Source organism: Corythoichthys intestinalis, chromosome 17, assembly GCF_030265065.1.
Source record: "Corythoichthys intestinalis isolate RoL2023-P3 chromosome 17, ASM3026506v1, whole genome shotgun sequence".
In the NCBI taxonomy this organism is placed as follows: Eukaryota; Metazoa; Chordata; class Actinopteri; order Syngnathiformes; family Syngnathidae; genus Corythoichthys; species Corythoichthys intestinalis.
The window spans coordinates 35,227,834-35,248,426 of record NC_080411.1 but is presented as its reverse complement, the minus strand read 5'-3'; positions in this window follow the sequence as shown (position 1 = coordinate 35,248,426).

The following is a 20,593-nucleotide window of genomic DNA, read 5'->3' as shown; positions in this document are numbered from 1 at the left end:
AAACTGTAGGCTCCTCGTTTGAGTATGGGCACACAGATACACTGTTATAAAAACAATGCAGGTTTAAAGCAGGCTATAAGCATCATTTGTTTGCTAAATGCCAAACATAAAATTAGCTGTGTAGTGTGTGCCCCTGTTGTAATGTCACCAAGCAGGCTCATTCATATTATTTTTTTGTTTTCATATATATATTTACCACTTGCTGCAGCAACCATGTCTCAAAAGGAAATAAGAACATTAAATTGTTTTGTTGACCCCTGCTAGTTTGGAGTAGGAATAAATATGAAATTGAGTACTACATCTGAAATGTTTTTTTTTTTTTTTTCTTTTTCATTAATTCACATTGTTCTAACGAGGCAGCCAGGCTGGCAGTTACATACACTTGAAAACCCCACCAAATTGCCTGTGCACGCCACTGTATTCCATCAATGTCAAACATGGCTATGTCCATCAATGGCAAACAATGAATACAAGACAACAGATATATCAGCACATACAATGCCTATATCCGTCATTCAAATGGGAATTGGGGAAAAGTGACCGACCAGTGGAGTATATCATGTCTCTAGAAATGGCATCTTCTCGTTTAAATTAATTTGTCACGAGTAGATGTCCAATCCATTTGAACTAGGAGGGTAAATGGATGAGACGTCTATCGCTGACAAAAATACTTTTATATGATATTTAACAGCATTTACACAAAATGTCCACAGCTCAGCAAAGTGAACTTTGATAACTTTGTGAAAAATGAGACATGTACAGTGGTATGAAAAAGTACCTGAACCTTTTGGAATTACTCACATTTCTACATATAATCAACATCTAATGTGATCTGATCTTTGTCAAAATAACACAGATGAAAAAGTAGTTTCTGCTTCAACTAAAAGCACCCAAACATTTATAGGTTTTGATATTTTAATGAGGATTGCATCCAAACAACGACAGAAGGGGGAAAAATAAGTAAGTGAACCCTCTGCCTGAGGAGACTTTTTACCAATTTAACCATTTTTTACCAAACAATTTAAGTCAAGTGTGTGCCCAATCACTGATGAGTGGTTTAAAGCTGCCCTGCCCTGCCTTGCCTACTATAAAACACACAGCTTGGTAAGAATTGTCTTGATGAGAAGCATTGTCATGTGCATCATGGCTCCGTCAAGAGACCTGTCTGAAGACCTGCGATCAAAGATTGTTGATTTGTATAAAGCTTGGAAAGGATACAAAACCATCTCTAAAAGTCTGTATGTTCATCAATCAACAGTCAGAGAAGTTGTCTACAAATGGAGAGAGTTTGGCATTGTTGCTTCTCTCCCAAGGAGTGGCCGTCCACCAAAGTTGACACCAAGAGTTCAGCGCAGAATACTCAGAGGTAAAAAAAGAACCACAGAGTGTCTGCTAAAGACTTACAGAAATCACTGGCACAGTCCAACATCTCTGTGCACTGATCAACTATATGTAAAACTATGGCCAAGAATGGTGTTCATGAGAGGGATCCACGGTGGAAGCCACTGCTGTCTAAAAAAAACATTGTTGCTCGTTTAATGTTCGCAAAAAGGCACTTGGACACTCCACAGAAATTTTGGCAAAACAATTTGTGGACTGATGAAACCAAATTTGAATTGTTTGGGAGTATCACATAACTTCATGTGTGGATGAAACATGGAACAGCTTACCAACATCAACACCTCATCCCCACAGTGGAGCATGGTGGAGGGAGTATCATGATTTGGGACTGACACAAAATATTAAATGTGATGGTTCACTTATTTTTCCCTTTCTGTCGTTGTTTGCATTCTATCCTCATTAAAATATATGTATAAAAAATAAAATAAATAAATAAAACATAAATGTTTGGGTGGTTTTAGTTCTGTGTGATTTTGACAAAGATCAGATCACATTTGATGGTGATTTCATGCAGTAATGTAAGAAATTCCAAAAGTTTCAGGAACTCTTTCATACCACTGTACACGTCTCATTTTTCCAAGTTCAATTTGCTGAGATGTGGACATTTTCTGCAAATGCTGTTAAATATAATGTAAAAGTATTTTTGTCAACGACAGACGTCCAATCCATTTAACCTCCCAATCCAAAAGGATTGGATGTCTACTAGTGACAAATGAATTTAAACGAGAAGATGCTATTTCTAGAGAAATGATCAACTCCACTGGTCGGTAACTTTTTCCCCAATTCCCATTTGAATGACAGATATAGGCATTGTATGTGCTGATATATCTGTTGTCTTGTATTCATTGTTTGGCATTGATGGACATAGCCATCTTTGACACTGATGGTGTCAAAAACCAATAAATGTTTGGGTGGTTTTAGTTTAGTTTACAGTGTTTTTTTATCTGTGTGATTTTGACAAAGATCAGATCACATTTGATGGTGATTTTATGCAGTAATGTGAGAAATTCCAAAAGGTTCAGATACTTTTTCATACCACTGTACATTACTAGCAAGACATTTCTATAAAGACGCTTTTATTTAACAAAACATATTTTACTGTTTTTTTTGTTGTTGTTGTTGGAGGAGGAACAGGACAGTTTCCAGGAAGGTTCCCTGTAATAGATACAAATTTAAGTAAAAAGAATTTGACAGAAAGCAGGTTTTGATGGAGGGTGATGATGCTACTTTTTCCACAACAGAGAAATCTTTTATGGTAGCTATAATATGGCCAGGTTGTTATTTTCTAAAATCTCTTTGATTTGTTTGAGTTATCAAAAAATGAAAGGAAAAATCTGAGCATATTATTGAAGAAAGCAAAAAGTACAAGCTTTGAGGTGCAATTGGATGCTTGTGTTTTGGTCTTTTGACTACATGTCTTTTGAGTTGTATACAGTAATGAACATAAAACATTTCTGAGTTGTGTTGTACCGATTAATTGCCAAAAGATAATGTTACTCTTCAAATGCTACATGCACTGCAAACACAAACCTCCTTATAATTAGCTAAATTCCTTGTTTTCATTGTAAATGTATTAGAAAAAATTGAATTTATCTGCCAGTGCTTCAAGTAAATTTTATTCTTACATTTGTTGTCATAAGAACAATACCTAGCTCAAAATAAGCTTAACACTTATTTTAAGCAATAAATTACTGTATTTAATCTTTTTAAAAGCCTGTTTGTCAGAAATGTTCTTAATTCAAAAATAGATATCGTTCAAAACATTATTTGAAAGCAAATTTGTCTTGATTTAGGTGGAAAATTACCAACTTACAGATGTATGAGCTTCAGATTCAGAGATTTGTCATTGACACCAGCTCTCACAAGATGACAACAGATGCAACAAAATTCCGTTCAATGAGTGAGCATCGGGGCGCTGCAGACTTTGTTCTGCGCCGCCACTTCTCTCTGTTCTTCAGAAATTAGAGAGCAAGTTACAAATAGACACACATATATCATACAACATAGCAATGGTATGACACGACGCACAGGTCACGCGCATGGGTTTTTTTGTACGAAAAAAAAAAAGAACGTCCAGTCATGGCTGGAGGGATTGGGGGGGCATCAGTGATGGTGAGAAAAAGGCAGTGGTAGACTGAAGGGGGAAGGGGTTGTGTGTGAGTGTGTGTGCGCGCAAGTGTATCAGTATTTGTACGTGTCTGTAGACAAAATAAAAGTGGCAGAGACCTGCAACCGGCCTTGGGAAGAGATCAAGGGCAAAAGATAGGAACATCTGCGCGGCTCTCCCCAGGAGAAGGGAGGGATGGCGGAAGATAAGGGAGTTTGGAAGCGAAAGGAAAATTATGATCAAATTAAGCCGAATAAGTAATTTATCATGTCCAAATATTGTTGGTTTCCAGTCAAATTCGCGCTCCTCATGGCGTTGGCGAGATCTCAGGTCCCCTAGGTCATTGCCAATAGTAGCGGTCTGCCACGACAGTTCAGTCACCTGCCCTGACAGTTCCGTCACCTGACGCAAGATAGTATCCACTTTTCTCCAGCCCTCCTCGGACCGAACCGTGAGTCCACGGAGCCAGTTCTCGGTCCGACCCTCGACACAATCTTTCAATGTCTTTAATCGCACTGTTTTAACATGGTCAATTTGTTGATTTACTTGAAAGTTGCCGTCTTGGAAACTTTCCGGTAGAGGAGGGCACCTCCTAAGCCAAGCAAAAGAAACGCCACAACCGTCACGCCAAACAGCCAAATATCCTCGATGTCTTCTATGGACAGGACAGTAAGACACACTGGTTTCCAGTGATCCCATGAATCTCTCACATAACCAGCGGCGAAGGTGCCGTCCGAGCAAAACGGCTCTCCTGGTGCACCGTGTCTTGCTGAAAAAATCTTGTCAATTGCACAGATAGACCAACTAATCAGATCAATTTTTGTATGAAAGACCAGTGCGGTTGAGCCACAGAAGAAACACAAAAAAAAAACAGACGGACTGATTGACGAAGACGAAGATAACAGCAAGCAGCTACAGGGAGGAAAAACATGTCCGCCCCCATCGAAGGCTGGAAGAAGAACATAAGAACAAATAGTAATACCGTAATTTTCGGACAATAAACAGCTACTTTTTTCTCCTCATTTTGAATCCTGCGGCTTATAGTCCAGTGCGGCTTATTTGTTGATTTATTGGGTTAATAGGTACAGTGTATTTGACTGCCAGAAGACATAATTATGACATAACACTATCATGGGCATCAATGAATGCATATGACAGAGGTCATCAAGTGTCATCCGGCAAATTATGTCACTAATTCCATTTATGTCCAACTCGGATCTTTTACATCCCCATTCAAAAGTGAGCAAATTTGCTGGATGACACAAAACGATATTTGTCATAAGCATTTATTCATGCTCATAGCAATGTCATGTCATCATTATAATGTCCTTATTCCAGTCTTATGGCGCCACTGTCAAATAAAGTGGCAAATAATGAAGCAACTGGAATAGTAACTGAAGACATAATTTGCATATAACATGAATTTTGATTGTTTACATCCATAGCGCTGCAATGCATGTTAGGAGGCATGTTGAATGACAACGTTGACAGCAGGTGGCAGCAGAGGTTGACTGTCTCCCTCAAAGGAGTATTGATGGTAAATGAAGCTTTTTGAAGCAATGAAGCTTTGTAGCCAATTGGTTCAAAGCTTCATGGTGGTTCATTTGGTCTTATGACAGTCTTATGATGATTCTGGCAAATAAAGTGTTACAGGTTAATATATTTTGGTGTAAATATCCAATAATACACTGAGCACAGTTGCGGCTTGTAGTCCAGTGCGGCTTATCTATTGACACATGCCATTTTTGTGTCAAATTTGGCGGGTGATGGCTTTTAGTCAGGTGCGCGTTATAGTCCGAAAATTACTGTATTTACTTAAAATGGAATAATCTGACGCAATAATCTGTTCACTCGTCTTTAACACTCAAAACAAGATGGAGAAAATGATTTGATTATATTTATGAAAAACAATCTGATTACCGTACAATGTTCTAAAATTGCAGTCACTTCAATGTAAATTATGTGAATGTACTACATGTACTATGTATTACAGTACATTTCAGATTTGAATAGATCCAAGTTTAATCAGGTGGTGTTATTTATTTGTAAAGTAGGTTTGAAATCATTACAGTGCACATATTGAGGAATAAACATTCACATTTACAACTCGTGTCGGTTTAGTCTTCACTTGGAATGTGGAAAGAAGCCAGAGTAATTGGAGAAACTGTGTCTCCATTCATTTTTGGAGGAAAAGATTTTTAAAACTAGTGATTTGTGTTACGAGTGAAGTCACAGAGATACTGTCTGCATACTGTCACTGTCTCTACTGTGTATACATGCCACACGGTATCTTCCTTATGACACATTCAATTAACTTACCTCCGATTCACACGACGCCAATAGCATCAAATCTCTTTGAAAGTCTAACTGGGAAAAAAAGCGAGAAGGCAGGTTATCAATATCCCAAAGGTACTTTCGAAGAATGACTTTTTTTTTTAATAACAGTAGTGTGCTTTCCTCATCCTTTTGATGTGTGTTGTACACCCTGTAATTGATTCCGCTCACTCCCATCATGCTTTTGCCTGCAATTTGCTTCGCAATATGCCGCCCTGAACTTTGGGAACCCCATAGGATAATAGGAAAGCTCCCCGGCCTTCCAAGTAAGTTTTTTTTTTCTTTTTTTTTTTTATTCCTCTGTACTTCTACTTGCGGGACATGGATGGAATGAAAGGCATTATTTGGAAAGTTAGCATGAGTGACTACTGTTTTGCGGCAATGAAAGTTCTCTGTTAATTCACTGGCTAACAATGGCGGCGTTAGATGTCCAATTTTCGGGGGAAAACAGTGAAAAAAAATTCTCGCTGATCTCCCGTCTTTCGCGGTAGTCGTGGTTTTTGCCTTTTAAGTAGAAACTGCTAAAATTACGTGGACTGAAAGCTCTCTGTGGCTTCTATTTTGAACTCCACTTCTAATTGCCAGCCTTACTGTACTGTGCTGTGCGTGTATTTGTATTTGTTTGTACTATGAGTTGTGGCATTCAATTTGCCCGTTTTTTCACACTAACAATTGGAGGAATCTATTCATGAACGCCACTCTTGGGCATGGATGTTCACATTTGTATACAGCAAAAAATTTTGGGAAGAAAATATCTTGATGCAGAGTTGCAGATATTGCTTATGTAATTAAATGGGCATGTTTGTTACGAGTGTGTGATTTACAAAAAAAAAAAAAGCTGGTATGTTCATTTTTAAATAGGTCACAAATCCTAAGAAAAAAGAGAAAGAACAGGCAATGAAGTTAATCTTTTCTTGTTTTTAAGACTTGAGTGAGGCCTTCCTCTCTACCAGCCAGCAAGGAGGGGGATTAACCATAAAATCTTATTCCAGCAGAAAAAAACCAAACATATTTTTGCCACATACCACCCACATTTTTTTCACAATCTGGAAAGCAAATATGCCAAGTCAAAGTCTAATTGAATCATTGGAATCCCAATTCCAATGATTCAATTAAATATATCTGGCGGAACACACTCAGGTGACTTGAAGTTCCGCTCTGAGACCCCAAATTTGGCCAAATTTCAAAACTGTCCTGTATGCATGTGTGATACATCATTGGAAAGTTTAAAATCTCAATTTTCTGGGGTAAGAAAAATTTTGAACTGGAGGGCATTTTAAAAGAAAAAAAATTGAAACCCCTAAACCCTAACTCGAGAAGAGAGGGCATAATTAAAGACACCATGATGTTAACTGGATATTATCGGGTTATTACCTTGATTCGATCCAAAAACTCGAGTAGCATGTCTCAACGAGTGTCAAGACACAGCAGTGAATGGCAGCAGCGATTTTATGGGTGAAACACGGGAATATATCAAGGGTCGCAAAGCAGAAATCGCAGACATCAAGGAGTGGTCGAGATTTCTTTTTCGACTATTTACTCTTTTATAAGTTTAAAAAAAAAAAAAAATCTTGTTTGATCGATTATTTATCATCTAAAATATAGAGGAGATTGCGACCGTAACAAAAAAATACAATTAAGCGATAGTTATGAGGTAGATATTCATGACCTATTTACAGACATTTTTTTAATGTGATGTAATTTGTTTAAAAGTTTAAAATATGCCAATAATTTTTTGAAGTTTTTTTTTTTTTTTTTAAACTAAATATTAGATATCAATTAATGATTCTAAGCTAAAAATGAGACATTTCAAACAATAAATATAATTACCTTCTAGCTTTTTATGGCTGGGTTGAAACAAAAAGCGGTTGTGCGACGTCTGTAAATGGCGGTCTCCAGGGTAAAACAAAAATAGTTCATGGGCTTAATGCGATATGAATCTGCTATGGCAGCATATAGACATGGTGATGGTGATATCGATATATATTGTGGAAAACACACAGGTGACCCCCAACTTGGCCAAATTTCAAAATTGTCCTTTATGCATGTCTGATACGTCATTGGAAAGCTTAAAATCTCAATTTTCTGCCTGAAGAAACATTTTGAACAGGAGGGCATTTAATTTTTTTGTTTTGTTTAATTTTGTAAACAGCGAAACCCTAACTGGAGGTAAGAGCATGGGAGAGCATAATTAAAGACGCCATGATTGTAACGAGATATTTTCGCGCACTTACCTCCTTTCGATCCATGTAGCATGTATCATCGAGTGTCAAGACACAGCTGTGAATGGCCACAGCCGGATTTTGGGGGGATTTTATGGGTGAAACATGGTAATATTATAAGGGTCGCAATGCAGAAATCGCAGACATCAAGGAGTGGTTGAGATTTTCTATCTCATATATTTACCCTTTTAATTGTTTTTTTTTTTTCCTTTGTTTTGATTGATTATCATCTAAAATATTGGGAAAATGCGACAGTAACAAAAAAAAATACAATTAAGCGATAGTTATGAGGTAGATATCCGTGATTTATTTACAGACACTATTTTTTTCATTGTGATGTTTTTTTTTTTTTTACGTAAATAAGCTCCGGCTGCACTTCCTGGATTTTCCATTTTCGGGGGCTGGGAGGGGGCACTAACCGCGAAAAACGAGAGATCACTGTACATGCCAAACAGCTCCAACTCTGGCTTAATCCATCCAGCTTTCTTTTAAGGCTGCGTACGGACTGCAAGCATCTTACTCCAACCAGATTCCTCCTCAAATCTGATTTTTAGGGCTGATGTTCACACTATTTTAGCAAGTGTACAAATCTGGGCTTGTTCAGACAATGACTTATTATTGACCCATCTGACAGGTTAATGCGGCACTGAAACCACCATCCAGCGTACAAGGACACAGACAATCAAACCCCACCCCCCGAGCTGTTCAGATGGAGAAGTATCTTGTCCATATCGGGATATGAAACTACCTCGCATATGTGGTTTCAATCCGTCTTGCATTAAGACTTCTGTGCTTTGTGACTGTTAACGCTACAAAAGAGTCATCCGGTTTCAATCTCGATGGGGTAAAAATCAAATTCTGGCTGCCAGACTGAACAAGGCCCAAGATGTCTATCTTGCCCCTTTCACACACACCCGAGACAGCCCTTATGTGTGAAAGCAATTTCCTGCGTTGACGCACATGGAGATTACGCGGACATTTACCGAGTCACGTCTTAGGATAAAGTCTGGGACTTTCCCGGGAAGCAGTATGAAGGCTGATGACGTAAATATAATGGCAGGCTGGTTGTAATTTCCTCTTTCTTCGCAGTAAGTTGAAAAGCGGGAAACAGACATCACAATTATCAACATGGAAAACTGGAAATGGCAAAATTAAACTGAAAATATAACAACATTAAATTGCTACAGGATCGTAAAGCTGAGGAAGAGAGTCCATTGTCCATCTTTGGAAATGTGTGGTTTATTGTGCTGCCGATGCCTACCAAAAATGACGTAATGTCCGGGTTATAAAATTGCAACAGCCGCCCTTCCCGCACAAAGAGCGCCGAGTTGGCAACGCGGGACAAGTCTGTGAACGTGTCCAACCTGCGTTATTCCCAGGATACCTCCCCATATCTGAAAGCCATGACACGATCAAATCCCGTGTCACCTTACACAGGAATTTAACGGAATATAAGTCTGAAAGGGGACTCTGTTATACACTTACTTCCATGAAGATATTTGTTTTGCAATGCCAGGGAAAAGAGAAAAAAAAAAAAACAGATCTCGCGATATTGAAGTTGTGATTGACCTGTAAACAAGCGACGGCAATCAATTAAACACTGTCCTTGCTGATCTGTTGATAAAATAAAATAAAAAAAAAAAACGAGTTGGAAGTGGGAGTGGGAACCTCTTGGTACTTTACAATACGATTTGCAATACAAAGCTAACGATAACGCTGATCTGACGATATGGCGATACAACGATTATCAATACACTGGTCAGGAAATAATTCTAGGATATTCCACAAACAACTGAAAAACAGAAAAACAAGATTCTGCTGTGAATTAGAGTTATCACTAGCAGACGTCCAATTCATTTGAAGTGGGAGGGGTGGCAGCGAATGAACAAATTCATTCGCTGTCATCCCTCCCACTTCAAATGGATTGAACATCTCTGGCCGTCAGTGGCAGCCAATGCCAGGCAATGAGGTAATTTTGGGCCATTTAAGGTCATGTACCTGTTGATGTTTAGTTACTTCCTGTTGATTTGGGGGTATTTTATGGGTCACTTCCTGTTTATTTTGAGTTACAGAACAGGAAGTGACCTGAGAATCATCCAAATGAATAGGCAGTGACTCAAACTCAAGAGGAAATGACCTGTAAATGCCCTAAAATGAACCGCAAGTGACCTGTGAATGCCCTGAAAATCGGACAGAATGACTGTGAATACTTTGGTTTCGAATGAACGCTCCCAGTCTAAATGGATTGGGTGTCGTGCACTGTCAATGCAGCCTAAAGCCTGAGTCATGCTCCCGCATTGCGGTGACGGGGCAGCGACTACGGCTTCATTCGACATTCGATGGTTCTCCGGCCAGGTGACGCATTGCTCTGTAATTCACCGCCAAGCCACTAGAGGGGTGTTGTGTTACGTTTGTACGGTTTTGGGGCATGCTTGTTGACTTCCTCTTGTCTAGTTTAACGGAGAAAAAATAAACAATGCAAGATGGAACGCTTCAATGTGGATCTTTAGCTCATCAACATTGAACAAATGTTGATCATACAAATGTTGAGGCGCAGGCGACGCAGAAGACGGTTTCGAGGTGGTCTGTCCAACTTTTGATGCCGCAGAGAGTTCTTCTAGCCTTGGGTGAAAACCAGCTAGCTGTGACGGCTAGCTTCAAACTGGCATCGAGCACTGCGTCCAGCGTTTTGTCCGAGGTCTGCAAAGCCCTCCAGCCCGATTTGTTTGCCGTGTCCTACAACCAGCCAGTGGGAAGCCATAGCAGATTTCTGGCATCTGTGGAACCTCCCAAACTGCGTTGGAAGCCTTGATGTTAACGTTATCATAAAAAGCACCAAGGCACTCTCAATCAGTGATGATGTATCGTGTGTGAACTCTCTGTTATTGAAAATTAAAGATCAAAACAACTCTTTTGACACCAAACCTGTGCTATATTCTTCATATACTTGAAGTGTGACATGTAAATAAGTCACAGACTTGCAGCAAACATATGTACACAATAAATGATGAAATGCTCAAACCAAAAATACAACATAAAGTGATAAAAAGCTGGCAGTTTTTGGCCGACTGGGATACCACTTCGTGTGGCCACTCGATTCTGAACACACACGTCTCGGTGGTTCTTCCATTTTTTTTAATTCAATCGTTGACCTTGCCATTTAGCAAACTTTATGATGTCTTGACAAGACTTGCTCTTCGATGATACTCCCGTCGGCTTGGTCCATTTTTTGTGTCTAGAAAAATGTTTTACAATGGTGGTGATTTCGTGCTGAATCGGAAACAACAGTCTGTGCGAACCAATCACAGTCCATTTCCCCCACGTCATATGCGTTAACGTGACGCTAGGGTTTGAAAAATCAATAGGACCGCGTCAGGCTACGGTGCAGGGTCGTAAATCGGGTCTGACGCGGAAGTATAACTCGGCCTTAAGAGTTAACTGAGACACTATTATGGTGGAAGATTTTGGTAGCAACATGTTGGTTCCTTTTTATTTTTTGACATTGACACCTTTCTAAACGATATCTCGATTCTTGGCAGGAGCATATCGATAACCTTTTGGGACACAAAGTATCACGATATATCACCGTTTTGATATTTTGTCATACCCCTAATCTCAAATGGTGAGGTCTGTTTCTGTTTTTATCTGCTAGCCAACAGGTGAAGACACTGCAGCACTTAGCTAGCTAAATTCAGCTAACATGTTAACCACTTAAAAATGTAGGGTTCTTTTTTTTCATGCTTGCAGCCAAGCAGCATCGCATATATTACGTCTCTGGGTTATCTAAATCGGACTGAGCACACCTTCTTTTGGACCAACTGGCCCTTTTGTCCAGCAGCGCCTCTCCCCGACGACAAGCACTTTCAGTGAAGGGGTTGACTTTGAATAGCATGGAGGTGAGAGCAAAAAAAGAGGCCCAAGATCAGAGAATACAATCAAATGACAAGTAGAAACTAGAGAGGTAAAGACAAATACATTAGTTGAAAGTTCCCAGTAGCTATACAGTATTTAACTATTTCATGTCCGGTTATATGGCTCTTTTCATCCTTCTGTTGTGAGTTTATCACTACTAGACGTCCAATCCATTTGAAGTGGGAGGGTGCTGTCAATGGGAGCCAGTGACTTCAACTACAATCAGAAAGCCGTCCCAATTTTTGTGTGCTTCTTTCATTCATCTTGTCGTGCATTGCAGTTCTCTTTCTGTGGTCAACTGTGACTCACTCACTCAGCTTGTGTGTGTAACTGTGTGTGTGTTTTGCAGTATTGCAAGGAGAAGCACTCAACAGAACTGCTTGTGCATGGACCTCTGCTGCCACCCAGAGGAATGGGGATGATTATTGGTTCCCCTAATTTGTCAGGAGGGAAGTTACTGAGAGGTGTACGGCAATTTTTTGCAAGTAAGTTTCAAAATTCTAATAAGGCAAGGTTTAGATATACTAGTTTACCTTTTGAGAATAACACATTATCCTTACAAAAATCATGAGAGAAATTAGTTTCAAAAGCCAAGCAGAGTAGTTTTTCACTGAAAATAGAGAGATATTAAAAACTAATTGTACAAAAAAATTCAAAAGAAAATATCAATATATAACTTATGATAATACATTTGTTTGTGTGCATATGTGTACATCTGTATCAGATGCCAACTCGGTGTTGAGCAAGCTAGATCTTGTAAAACAGGGGTCCCCAACCTTTTTTGCACCACGGACCAGTGTGATTTGGGTCTTTTTTTCACGGACCGGTGTTCTGTCAAATTTTGCACCCTTATAAAATTTTGCTCTCAAGGCTTTTGTGGCGGTGAAAAAGCCCTCTTTTATATTCAGTTGGACTCTCAATGTTATCCAACGGTGCTAAAAAAAACTATTTACATCATAAACATACATGTGCAACACGAAAATGGCATAAATTAATGCTTAACGACCAGTGTTGTTGATAACGGCGTTACAATATAACGGCGTTACTAACGGCGTTATTTTTTTCAGTAGTGAGTAATCTAATTAATTACTTTTCTCATCTTGGCAACGCCGTTACCGTTACTGAGGCGGGAAAGGCGTGCGTTACTATGCGTTACTAAGTATAACTCAGGCTTTATAAAATTTTGCACCCAAAGCTTTTGTGGCGGTGAAAAAGCCCTCTTTTATATTCAGTTGGACTCTCAATGTTATCCAACGGTGCTAAAAAAACTATTTACATCATAAACATACATGTGCGACACGAAAATGTCGTAGATTAATGCTTAACGACACGGCGAAGTTGTTAAGTGAGAGAGCTGCGTGCAGTTGTTGTGTGCAGCTAACATGGCAAACGTAAGTTAATATTCCTTTCTTTTAAAAAAAAAAGTAGTGTTTACTTTGGAATCGCTGCATTTGCAGTCAATTTTAACGTTACGCGCATAGAAAATTTGTCAGAACACCGGCAATGTGAGGCAGAAAAATACAGCAAATCTAAAATTTGCTTTTAGAATTTGCTTTTTTTTGTGTGTGTGTTAAGTGCAGGGATAAAATAACTCACCCACTGAATCAGTGGGAGGCCTGAGCATGTTTCCTTGAGACCAGTTGGTCCAATCAAAGTGTGATGGGAGAGTGAGACAAGCCCGCTCCACAAAGATACGATGTTGCAAATTGTAGCATGGTTTTCAATGCTCTCCGAGCGATGTCAGGATATTCCGAAATGACTTTAATCCAGAACCTCAGTAGAGTTTTTGTATCAAATGTACATTTAAGGTCGCCGACTCGCCGTCATTTGTGATCCCTACAAATTGATCCTCCAGTTGCACAGACATGCTCGAATCACTCGGTTTATTCACAAACGGGTCAGGAATCCACTCCTTTGCAGTTCGTGTATCTTCTGGCTCGTCAGGTGCCCCTTTCCTCGTAAAAAAATCTGTCCACAGACGTCTGTTTTTCAGTCATCTTTGAGTGGAGGCTAATTATTTCCGGGAACAAATGCGATGCGCCCGCCCTACGTCACATATTCTTATCCAGGTCAAGCGCACATAAATATCCAAAACAAGATGTACTGCTAGCAGTCCAATCAATGGATTTCTATGATGACATTCCATCCCGTAGTATTATATCTAGAGTAGACATGGATACTGGTGTGTTAAGGGGCACAGGCCAAAGTTAATTTGGCCGTTATGCAGTCGTTAATAAATTATTATTTCTTTTGCGGCCAAATCTGCATGGACCGGTACCAGTCCGCGGCCCGGTGGTTGAGGACCCCTGTTGTAAAATACAGCCAAATAGCTCAACTCAAACAAAGCCACTTCAGCTGGGTTGAACTTAACATTGAAAAAGTAATATTGGAGTACAACTGAACCCCAAAATTCCTATCTGTTTTTTTAATAGCACAAAAAGCTGGCATCGGAACTAGGGTCTGTGTAGAATTTTTATATCTGCTGTAAAATATCTATCTGAATGTATGTGTAAATTGACTTTATTCCTAGAAACATTGGTCTTCCTAGCAGATACAGTAAATTATTTTTCAGTTCAGTTCAGTTTCTTGAAGTGCTTGGCAGAGGTGAGGCGTAACCAGGGATGAAAGTGGCTAGAATTTCTTCCCGGAACTCCCTGACATGAAGGTCGCCACGGAGACAGAATTTTTTGTTTGTTTGTTTGTTTTTGGGTGCGGGGGTGTCGAACCTCCCAAAAAAAACACTGAAATGCAAATAAAACTGCTTTTGGCGCAGTTATTTCTATAACACAAACACACAAAAAAAGGGAAAACAAAAACGGCAGTAACCCCAACTTCCAACTCCTAATTTTTATTTTCCCTCATTTCCTCACATCTGAATGCAAACCCTCAATTTTAACTACTTAAGAACATTGAATGTATATTAAAATTAAAGCTAATGCAAACATTTTAATGTTTAAAATGAGAAAGATATAAGTAACATACATTCACAAAAATAAGCACAAATGACTTATATTTTGCACAGTGAAATGGAAAAAAAAAAATGAAGATCATTCAAACATTGACTTTTCTAAATTGTAAGGAAATGAAAAAGTCTAAAAGCCTAAAATAAATCAACAAAAATAAGTCCAAAGTTCACAGTGACAGGGAAGATGTTCTGAACCTCTCCATCAGAGCAATTAACATAAAATAAAATAAGCCTCTTCAACTCTGTCCTTTCTCTTAAAGATCTGATAAATTTTCTGTTGCATTGCCCTTTTTAATTGCATCAATTCAACAAGCTTGAGCTTGTTCTTTGTTTTAGTTTGATGTTTAAGATGAAGTTGTTAACTACTGTATCTCTCCTGATCACATGGCAGTATGTCAAACAATTGAGCGGACAACTGAGTTCAAGGCAGTTTGCTTTGCTGCGCGCATGCGCACATAGACGCGAATCGTCAGACTCTGGTAACTGTAGCAGCCGGGGAAAGCTCCGTGCTGTCCTGGAATACATAAATAATAAATATTGGTGGAAACGGATGACGCTACACAAGCACTTCAATATGCTTGTTGTTAAGACTTGTGTTGTGTGTGAATCTAATGTTGGTAGATTGTTTTCTTCTTGGAGATGAGATGCGTGTGTTGCAGCGTAGCAGGGTTTTTTGTTTTGTTTTGTTTTTTTACATAGGGTTTTGACAATCGCCGTCATGTTTTCGGGATTAAAGCACCATTCCGCTCCTGTTCCGGCCCTGAATCTTATACCGGAACGGGGTTCCGGACCATTTGTTTCACACCTGGTAATAATGTGTTACATTTACTCTGTTAAATTTACGTGAATAACTTTTTGTGAAAAATTTACTTTTTAGAGTATCTTTACCACACATTACTTTTTACTTGAGTAGATTTTTGAGGAATACACATTACCCTTACTCTGCTATTTTGAGCTACACTAGAGTAGTTGCATTTTTTTGTCTTTATTTTACATATTGACTTTACTTTTGCCAGAGATCCCGACAGTGTCTCTCTCAGTTTCACCAATTAGACGTCGAAACAGTAAACACATGACTCCATTAACCCTAACAATGTTTTGCTCCACTCGAGGATACCCATGCTCTTTGGACGGGTAATGGGTCATAGTGTTGTTTTGGTCTGAACTCGATGATTTTTGTGTCGTCTTTTTGGCATGATACGGTCATGTAATACGTAGGTTAAACAGTGATCCCTCATTACTTCACGCTTCAAACTTGTCCATCGTGGATTTTTTTTTTTTTTTCAGTAAAATACATAAATAAATAATTACAGATGAGCTGTCCCGAGCCGATTGCACTTTCTCACGCTCACTCCCTCTCTTCCGCTTCCTGCTCTTTGTTCGCCAGAGAGTGAACTGAACTTGCTTATTAAAGTAAACAATGATTGACAGACGGTTAAGCTTAGATCTTGCCAGAGACTCGACCTTCAAAGCGCATCATACATCAATCATCGTTTAACTTGTTAAACAGTTGTTGTGGCAACTCATTGTACGTAAGTGAGCAGCTGGAGCGGATTTTTTTTCCCTTTTTTCTTTTTTTTTAATGGATTGTACGTGTACTTTATTCCTTGTTTAACAAAATTCCATGGGTCAGTAACATGTTGAAAACTCATCATAATTATTACATTTAAAGTGCTTGCAAAACATTTATCAAAATATATACACTACCGTTCGAAAGTTTGGGATCTAAGCGACCTCAAACATTTGAACCGGTTCAAATGTTTGAGGTCGCTTAAACCCCAAACTTTTGAACGGGAGTGTATATATACAGAAATGTTTTTTAAATTATATTTTAGGGACAAAGGTAAAAAAAAAAGAAAAGAAAAAAACATGTCTTATACTATATGTATCTCTATCCAATGACAGATCTGAATAAACAAATTGAACAGTTGGGGGGCGCTACTTTTGTGGTTTTTCATTTATCGGAGAAGGTTCTGGTCCGCATTAACCTTGAAAAATGAGGGATCACTGTGGTACTGTATAATAATAGCAGTTCATAAAGTTATGCTGAAAAAAATATCTATCCCATTATTTTAAAAAATCTGATATTTTAAGAAGTCACTTTATGCATTACTTGAGTATTCTTTTCAATGAATACTTTTTTACTTGTACTTGAGTATCATTTTGGATGACTACTTTTACCTGAGTAATATTATTTAGAAGTAACGCTACTCCACCCAGTATGGTGCGCGATGGGAATGAGAAAAAAAACTACCTAAAATGCTTTTATTTTTTAAAATATAAGGCGGAAAACACAGACAAGACTGAAAAAAGCAGTTTCTGCTCTTGCACCTCTCTTTAAAAGAAACTGCTGTATTTTAAGATTAAGCAACTGTTGTGTTTGATAGAACAATATGTCTATATAGTGCCATAGCAGATTCATAGCACATTAAGCCCCCGAACTATTTTAATTTGTCCGTTTTACCCTGAAAACCCCCGTTTACAGACGTCGCGCAACCGCTTTTGTTTCAACCCAGCCATAAAACAAAGGTAATTATTTATATTTATATTTCAAAATGTCTTGTTTTTAACTTAGAATCATTCATTGATGTCTCATATTTCGTTTGAAAAAAAAAAAAAGACTTTAAAAAAGTATTCATTGGCATATTTTAAACTTTTAAACAAATTATGTCACAATGAAAAAAATGGCGTCTGTGAAAAAGTCACAGATCATAATTATCGCTTAATTGGATTTTTTTGTTACTGTCGCATTTTCTCCGATATGTTAGATGATAAATAATTGATCCAAACAAAAAAAGTTGAAAAAAAAAACGTTTAAAAGGATAAATATATGAAAAAGAAAATCTCGACCACTCCTTGATGTCTGCGATTTCTGCTTCGCGACCCTTGTTATATTACCATGTTTCACCCATAAAATCCCCCAAAAAATCCAGCTGTGCCCATTCACAGCTGTGTCTTGACACTCAGTGATACATGCTGAATGGAGTTTTTGGATCGAAACAAAGTAGGTACGCGATAATATCTCGTTAAAGTCATGGCGTCTGTAATTCTGTTCTCGCGTGCTCTCGCCTCCAGATAGGATTATGCTGTTTCAAAAATATATTTTTTTTAGATGCCCTCCTGCTCAAAATTTTTCTTCCCCCAGAAAATGGAGATTTTAAGCTTTCCAATGATGCATGCATATCGGACAATTTTGAAAGTTGGCTAAATTGGGGGTCTCAGAGCGGAACTTCAAGTCACCTGAATGGTTTCCGCCATAAACAATAGAACTTCTATAAATAAACAAAAGCAACCCCATTGGCTGATATTTAATACATATACTCAAAGTTTTGATAATAACAAAAATGAACAAATAAAACATCAAATTATAATATATATAATATGAACTTTGAACCCTGTGCAGCAACAGCTTGAACATGAAAATTTAACAATATTCAAGCTTAAAGTTTTGGCTAGAAAAGTTACCTCACCGATATTTTCTGCAGGACTTTTGTTCCAGTAAAAATAGCAAACTGATTTTTCAGGTATAGATGCAACGTTCATTGTTTTAAGAGCATTAACATATTAGATGTAATTCTTGCAACATACGCTGTCTCCATGCCGACACGCAAGTTTGGATTTATCCACTTGCCTTTGTCCATTGGTAACATTAAGGGAGAAGCAAAAAAGTGTTCCAAAACAAGGAGACTAGAACACTAGCACACCCGCAGGCCACTCACACGTAGCCCTCTCATTCAATATTTTCTGGCACTGCAGAGACGGAGCGCTAGTAAAAAGTTTTATGAGAAATAAATGCATAAAACAAACCGAAACTGCGCGAGTGAAGCGAACCGAAACCTTTCAACATAGACTCCACCATCAGTTGACAAGACAACTCCCACAGACATTGCGCCATGCCTTCCCATAGCGGCTCACCCAAGCAAAACGTTGAGTTAGCTTTCACTGTGATTAACTCAAACACACGCTGCATTCTAACGCCAGATTTAGGTGGAAATAGGACAAAGGTTTCCTGCATACAATCAGGCAGGAGTGTCTCAAGAGTGATTTGGTCGAGGATTCAAGGCAATTATTAAATTAAATAGCACAATGCATGCACTTTGAAACCTTGTGAAAAATCAATGGATAAAATTTGTGTAACTTTGGCTTGAAATATTTACGTAAAATGAATGAAAACTGCCTGTTTTTTGCTTTTAACCAAGAAATTAGACTGTTTTACATTCATAATTATAGAAATCCCGCGATTTAAGATTTTATTTACAAGATTTTTCAACTTAAAATGCTTTTTGTTTTGTGACGGCCGCCATGTTGGATAACACAATACCGTAACTTTGGCTTGAAGTATTTGCTTAAAATGAACAATAATGTTTTTTGCTTTTAACCACAAATCTAGACTATTTCATGCCCATATCTATAGAAGTTCTGCGATTTAAGCGGTTATTTACAAGAATTTTCAACTTAAAAAGCTCTTTGTTTTGTGACGGCCACCAAAGTGGAATTCAACCTACCGTAAATAAGTTGTGGTTGTATCTAGAAAAATGCAAATTTTGCTGTTTTGAGCAAAATTAAGCTGTTCTGCATGCTTTCCTCAAGTATTAAGTTTCTGATGTGAAAATTGAGTTATTTATTAGCTGTTGAAAACTTTTTTTTAAAAATTAAGTTGCTAATTTGGGCAAAAAAAAAACTTGTATGTGTGAAATATTGCTATTTATCCTGAAAAACTTGAGACTTTTACAGCCATTTTAAGTTTTGTTGTACTTGTATAAAAAATAATTGGAATTTTATTAGGGAACGACTTGGAACTTTTGATGTCGCTGCTCATGGAGACTCATATATGCCTAAGGGAGGTGCCTGTTTTGATTTTAGGTCGCTAGCGGCTTTGGTTTTATTTAAATTTTAAGTTTTTAAAAATAGGCCTCCTACAGATCGGCCCCGAGCCCTGTGTCGGGTCAACTGATAGTTAAGCCTATGCCTTTCAATACACCAATGTGAATCGCTACAACACTATTTTAGATAGAGATATTGTTTTGTGTGTTGCGCTGTTCGCATCAATTATACGATAAATAGGTAAACACACACCATGTTTTTGTTTTGTTTTTCTTTTGGTCATGTGTGGGAACTCTCTCAAGATAAACATCACTATGTGTGCAATCCGCTTTAGATATTAAACACCAAGTTACCCCTTAGTCTAATGAGGAGAAGCACACACCGCCTTCGTAATCCACCCTTTGCTTCACCACCTAAATAAATTGTGTCGTCTCCACGGAATACAGCAAAGGCCTTACGTTTTAATTTGCCGATGTCGACGCAAATCACGCGAGATAAACCTTTAAAATAATTACAAAGCTGTTAAGCCCTTTAGCTTCCGACGCGCTGAGTTGGGCTGACCACTGGGATCAGGGATTTACAGACCTTCTGCTGACAAATGTAGCGTGAGAACAAAGCATTTGGGCTCGCTGTGATGTCTGTCCTTTGAAATATTTTTGCAGTAAGGTGCTTGCTACTAAGGCAACAAAATGCGCAATTGCATCCACACATGCGACAAGTAAGTGTAGGGTATGCTTTGTTTTTGTTTTTTACATGTGTTATCAATTTGGTAGCTCCTTGCTGACAGCTGGAATACATGACACTCACCGCTCAAATATTGCCTCAAAA